This window comes from Cucurbita moschata, unplaced genomic scaffold (assembly GCF_002738365.1).
Source record: "Cucurbita moschata cultivar Rifu unplaced genomic scaffold, Cmos_1.0 Cmo_Scf00065, whole genome shotgun sequence".
NCBI lineage: Eukaryota > Viridiplantae > Streptophyta > Magnoliopsida > Cucurbitales > Cucurbitaceae > Cucurbita > Cucurbita moschata.
In genome coordinates this window covers 201,400-208,237 of record NW_019268581.1, presented here as the reverse complement: position 1 = coordinate 208,237, position 6,838 = coordinate 201,400, and positions in this window count along the sequence as shown.

Here is a 6,838-nt window from a genome sequence, read left to right as displayed (position 1 = left end):
TCTTATTTTTTAGTTTTCATATCATACATAATTCTAACGAGGTTATATTTCATGTCATTCAGATCATGTTGTATACATACAATTTAAGAGACATAACATAACGTTTCATGCTTTTAACATAACATCTTATCATATACATCTCATACCATAATATATCGCATCACAATATATGATATCATAAACATGTAAATTTATCACATATCTTGTACCATAACATATTTCATATCATATCACAACATATATATATATATATATCCACCCGTCATTCACATCTTGTATAACATATTTCATATCATATCACAACATATATATATATATATATCCACCCGTCATTCACATCTTGTATCATAATCATATCATATCGTAAACACACACACATATCATTGAACACATTGTACCGTAAGTGTGAATGTTTGCTGAATCACCACACCTCAATGGGGGTGAGAGTTCTCTTATTTATAATTATTTTCAGAATACAGAAATATGGTAAATTACAAATATTATGGAAATAGTAATAAAAGGAAAGAATAATAAATGAATGCAATATATTTGCCTTTAATAAGAGGGCAAATATGGTAACCCGTAATGTAAGGCAAATATCTAGATATTTGCCTTATAGTGACGGTCAACTATCCTTAACACCCCCCCGCAAGCTGAGCGTCGGATTTGAACGAACGTAAAGCTTGGATCTGAAAAATTCAAAGAGAGGTCGAGAAATACTCTTTGTGAAGATGTCAGCAACTTGGAGATGAGAGGGTACATATTGTGTGCGAAGTTTGCCAGCGATAACAAGTTCTCGAAGGAAATGATAATCTAGTTCAACATGTTTGGCCCGCTTGTGAGAAACGGGATTAGAGCTCAAAAAAATAGCACTTTTGTTGTCACATAAGAGTAAGGGCTGCTTTGAAATAGGGACCTTGAGGTCATGCAAAAGATGCGTAACCCAAAGAAGTTCAGCAGCGGTTGTGGCAAGAGCACGATACTCAGATTCACAGCTGGAGCGTGAGACAGTAGGTTGCTTTTTGGCACTCCAAGAAACCAGATTGTTACCAAGATAAATAGAATAGCCGGATGTAGAACGACGAGTATCGGGACAACCAGCCCAGTCAGCATCCGAATAAGCGACTAGCGTACTAGGAACATTGGATGGACGAAAGGTAAGACCAAAGTGGAGTGTTCCTTTGACATAGCGAAGAATACGTTTGACAGCAAGAAAGTGATCTGCAGTAGGGGCATGCAAGAATTGACTGACAGAATTGACAGCATAGGCAATATCTGGACGCGTAATAGTCAAGTACTGAAGGGCGCCAACAAGAGATCTGTAGAGAGTAGGATCAGAGAAAGGAGAACCATCAGCAGTCAAGTGTTGAGAAACAACCATGGGAGTGTGAACTGGTTTGCTATCGAGCAACTGAGCACGAGTAAGAATATCTCGAGCATATTTTAACTGACTAATAAAGAGACCATCAGGAGTGGGTGAAGCTTCAAGACCAAGAAAGTAACTGAGAGAACCCAAATCTTTGGTAGCAAACTCAGAATGAAGCTTGCGAGTAAAGCTGTCAATAAGAGATGAGTTGTTGCCGGTAACAATAATGTCATCAACATAAAGAAGCAAATAGATAATGTTAGATTGATGATGAAAGACAAAAAGGGACGTGTCAGCGCGACTGCAAGAAAACCCAAGTGTGAGAAGAAATGAGCTAAAACGCTGAAACCAAGCACGAGGAGCTTGCTTTAAACCATAGAGGGCTTTCTTTAATAGACAAACATGAGTGGGAAATCGAGGATCAATATACCCAGGAGGTTGTTCCATATGAACACGTTCAATAAGAGTTCCATTGAGAAAAGCATTCTTGACATCAAGTTGTCGAAGAGGCCATTTATTTGTGACTGCAATAGAAAGCACAACACGGACAGTGGTAGCTTTGACAACCGGACTGAAAGTGTCAGTGTAGTCAAGACCAGGAACCTGAGTATAACCTTTGGCAACAAGACGAGCCTTGAAACGCTCGACAGATCCATCAGGCAAATATTTAATACGAAACACCCATTTAGAGCCCACGATGTTGGTGTTAGCAGGGCGAGGAACCAAAGTCCAAGTATCATTTTGTTGTAATGCTTGAATTTCTTCATCCATGGCAGCCACCCAAGCAGGATTCTTAGCCGCAGATTTGAATCCTTTTGGCTCAGTGGATGCAAGAAGAGCAGAAAGAAGTCCAGATGAGCCCAAAATACCAAGATTTGCTGGATGACGAGTCTTGAATATACCAGCTTTGGCTCGTGTGATCATAGGATGAGTGCCCAAAGAAGAGAAATCAACAGGAGGTTCAATAGAGGTCGAATTAGAAGTCGAAGGTGGCAAAGTGGAACCTGCAAGAGAAGTATCAACCTGCACAGACTCATCTACAAGGTCAGAACAAATATCACACGGGGATGAACTGGATCGAGGAGTTTGCGGTGATGAAGTGGTAGGGGGGGATGAATCAATATGATGAAAATGTGGTTCTAAGAAATTTGAAATAGGAATAGAGGAAAGAGGTTGGGTCTGGGAGCTAGGGATAGCAGGAAAGTGGGTTTCATCAAATTGAGCATGACAGGTGATATATAGCTTAGTGGTGGTCGGATCAAGACAGCGAAACCCTTTATGAGCAGGACTATAACCCAAAAAAATACAAGGAATGCTGCGGGGAGAAAGCTTGTTAGGCATATAATCACGCAAATAAGGATAAACACGACAACCAAAGGGATGAAAATTGTCATAATGTGGAGTGTAGCCATAAAGGAGTTCAAAGGGTGACTTACCTCCAAGAAGTGGAGTAGGCAACCGGTTGATAATATAAGCTGCAGTGCTGAAGGCGTCAACCCAAAAACGAGAAGAAAGATGAGAGTGAAAGAGAAGGGCCAAGCCAGTCTCAGTCACATGACGATGTTTTCTCTCAGCACGACCATTTTGAGCAGGTGTATATGGACAAGAGAGTTGATGGTGGATGCCAGAATTACGTAAATGAGTTTTGAAACAAGTATTAGTAAATTCGGTACCACCATCACTTTGAAATACCTTGATACGAGAAGAATATTGATTTTCCACAAATTTTTGAAATTGAAGAAAAATATCAAAAAAATCAGATTTAAATTTTAAAGGGTAAAACCAAGTGAATCGAGAATAATCATCAATAAAAATAACATAATAAAGGAAACCCGAATTTGATTTGACGGGAGAAGGACCCCAAAGATCACAATGAATAAGATCTAACACATGAGACGACCTACGTTCATTGCGGGAATAAGGCAATCGATGACTTTTTGCAAGCTGACAGGTATTACATAATGATGGAGAAGGCAATAAAGACGTAAGAGAAAGATGACCTTTTCTATTTAAAAAAGAAATAACAGAATGATTCACATGACCTAGACGAGCATGCCATAAATCATATGAAGCACGTAAAGATTTGTTTCTAAGGGCTGAAATAAAAGCAGAGTTGCCGCGCTCCAGCACATATAGCCCTCCATCTCTTTTACCGGTTGCCACCACCCTTCCTGTTTGACGATTCTGGATAGTAATAAGATTATTAGTAAATGTAACGGAGAGAGGAAAATCAGACGTTAATTTACTTATGGAAAGAAGATTTTTAGTGAGGTGAGGGACAACCAAGACATCTAACAAGTGAATATTTGGAACAGGTGAAAGAGTACCGGTGTGGGTAATGGGTAGGGAAGCACCGTTTCCTACAATCACAGAGTCCTTACCCGTGTAATTTTTAGACTGATCCAAAATAGATGGGTCGGCAGTCATATGGGCCGAAGCTCCAGTGTCCAGAAACCAATCAGCAGTATCGGGTCCAGCAATAGAACATGACGTGTTAAAGGCTTCAGCAAGGTGAGCATGAGAAGAATCAGGTCGAACATACCGTTGGTTGCAGCGGTCAGCATAATGGCCCTCTTTGCGGCATATTTGGCAGTGAGGTGGTCGACGACCTTGACTTGAGTGGGTTCGTCCTCGATTAGAAGAGTTATTTTTGTGAGAATAAGAACGACCTCGCTGGTTGGTAAAGGAAGCAGGGTGGCTTCCATGGGTGCGACCACGATTAGTGACTGTGAATGCTGTAGGAGTGGAGTTAGAGGACTCAAGGGAGAGCTGAAACAACTCAAAACTTTCAGCTTTAGAGACTAAATCTGCAAAACAGGGGATAGAGGTAAGAGCCATCTGAGCAGTAGAAAAAGCTGAAAATTCGGTGCCGAGTCCACGAAGGAACCAGTGCACTTTATCAATGTCCTCGACCGGTCTGCCAATGGCATGAAGTTGGTCACAAATTTTTTTGAAGGCACGGGCATACTCAGCAACAGGTTTGGTGCCACGTTTCATCAACTGCAAGTCATCCTTGAGTCTCAGTTCACGAGCTTTCGACTGATGGCTGAACGTAGTTTCCAACGCAAGCCAAACATCACGTGCAGTAGGGAGACCAACGACAACAGCCATGGCTTCCTCAGTGAGAGAGGAGAGCAGGAGACAGAGAAGTCGTTGATCGGCTGCTCTCCATGCCAAATATTTGGGGTTGAGTGTTGAAGAGGTTTCTGGTTCAAAGCGAGGTGGTGGAACCCTGGTTCCATCGACATAGCCCAGCATGTCTTGACTCTCAAGAAGAGGGAGAAGTTGGCTTTTCCAAAGAAGATAATTGGAGGAAGAAAGTTTGATGGTGATCATATGGATTAGAGTATTGAAAGGAAGAAGATGATAAGAAGATTCGGAAGCCATAGAGAAGAAAGGATCAGGGTTGTTAAACCGAAAGGGCTCTGATACCATGTGAATGTTTGCTGAATCCACCACACCTAAATGGCGTGAAAGTTATCTTATTTATAATCAAATAAATTACAAGGATATGGAAATAGTAATAAATGGAAATAACAATAAATGGAAAGATACCTATAGTAATAAGGCAAATGTTAGATATTTGCCTTATAATAAAATATCAAATATAATATATATGGTAAACTATAATTTATTACTAAATATCCTTAACACCCCACCGCAAGCTAAGCGTTGGATTTAAACGAACGTGAAGCTTGAATCTGAAAAATTCAAAGAGGTTGAGAAACACTTTTCGTGAAGATGTTAACAACCGGTTCAGAGGAGGCGTAGAGAAACACTTTCTTGGCCATCGAAAACTAAGAGACATAACATAACGTTTCATGCTTTTAACATAACATCTTATCATATACATCTCATACCATAATATATCGCATCACAATATATGATATCATAAACATGTAAATTTATCACATATCTTGTACCATAACATATTTCATATCATATCACAACATATATATATATATATATCCACCCGTCATTCACATCTTGTATCATAATCATATCATATCGTAAACACACACACATATCATTGAACACATTGTACCGTAAGTATTATCATACAATTCACATATTATAACATATACGTAACATATCATAAGCATATCGATCCACAAATAATTAACACATATCGATATATATGACACGTGCAGAACAACGGGTCATGTCAACATCAAATATATATTTCATTTAAACACATTTTTCATTAATTCTATTCGCAATCTTGCTAATTTAAAAGAAAAAGAAGATCTTACCAATAAATTTTTCTCTCTTCTTTCCGTTAAATGATTGTACGAGGGATTTCCTTTTTCTCTCCCTAAATAAATCTCCATTTTTTTTCCCTCTGTTTGTATCTCCAATCTTTTTCATCCTATTATTATTATTATTTCAAAACCATAGAATGAATATTGAAAAATAATCAATAAGTGACCCCAAATGATAGGGTCGAGAAATACACACATGCAAATATGATTTCGTGTCTAGTGGTATAAAACATTATGTCTTGGCTTTGGCTCTAATTTCATTTTTTGGTGGATTTGGATGCATGGTACTTTTCTACACACTGCCCACACACATGCTCCCGGCTTGGGTTCTAGATGCTCCATTTTATTTTTTTTCTATTGAGGAACCTAAACCAAAGCTTGAGAGATAGTCATAAATATAACAATGAGGGATGTATATGCTCTCTATAAGAGAGGAGTAAAGATGTTCCCCACACCGACTAGATTCCATAAGGGAATTGAAAGTTATGTCCATGATAGATCTCACCTTAACCGTCTCAACATAATATAATAGCTTCATGTGAAACGAGCATGTTAGTGTATCTTGTATTCGTATGATATACTATGACCCAAAACCTTAAGAGGCACACGAACTAAACAAAAATATCGTTTATTTATTATGAGAATCTAAATACAGGGTCACATTGATCAAGTTCTTTATGATCATCTTCATTATATTGATTATTTGTTTTGAGGCACTTCTTTGATCTCCTTGTTGTCTTCTAAATGAATGTTCTTACTCATCTTGTGAGAGTTGGCGTTGAAGTTGAAGGGATGCTTCTTGCCATGACAAAAGCAGATGTTTAATTTACAATCACAAAACACATTATCCCTGCAATCATCTGCAGTCGTGCATGAAATACCTTTAAGATAGTTGCCTTTTGGGCCTAATGGTTTGCTTGTACCTACATACATAAATAATTTCCAATCAAATTTGAGCCATCTAGTCACGTATAATCAAAGAGTACTAAATTTCAGCTCGATGTCTAGGATTCTTAACATTTGAAGGCTCCAACATTCTCCTGCAACATGCTCACGTTACCTAGTTCTTGGTTCTAAGAGGGAAGACAGTCCCAACATACCAACATGTTTTGTTCCCACTAACATACTTAGAGGTCATCCAACATAATGAAAATTACACTTAATTTTTTAGGTCATGTGATTGAGCAATTGAAAAGAAATTTACACGTTG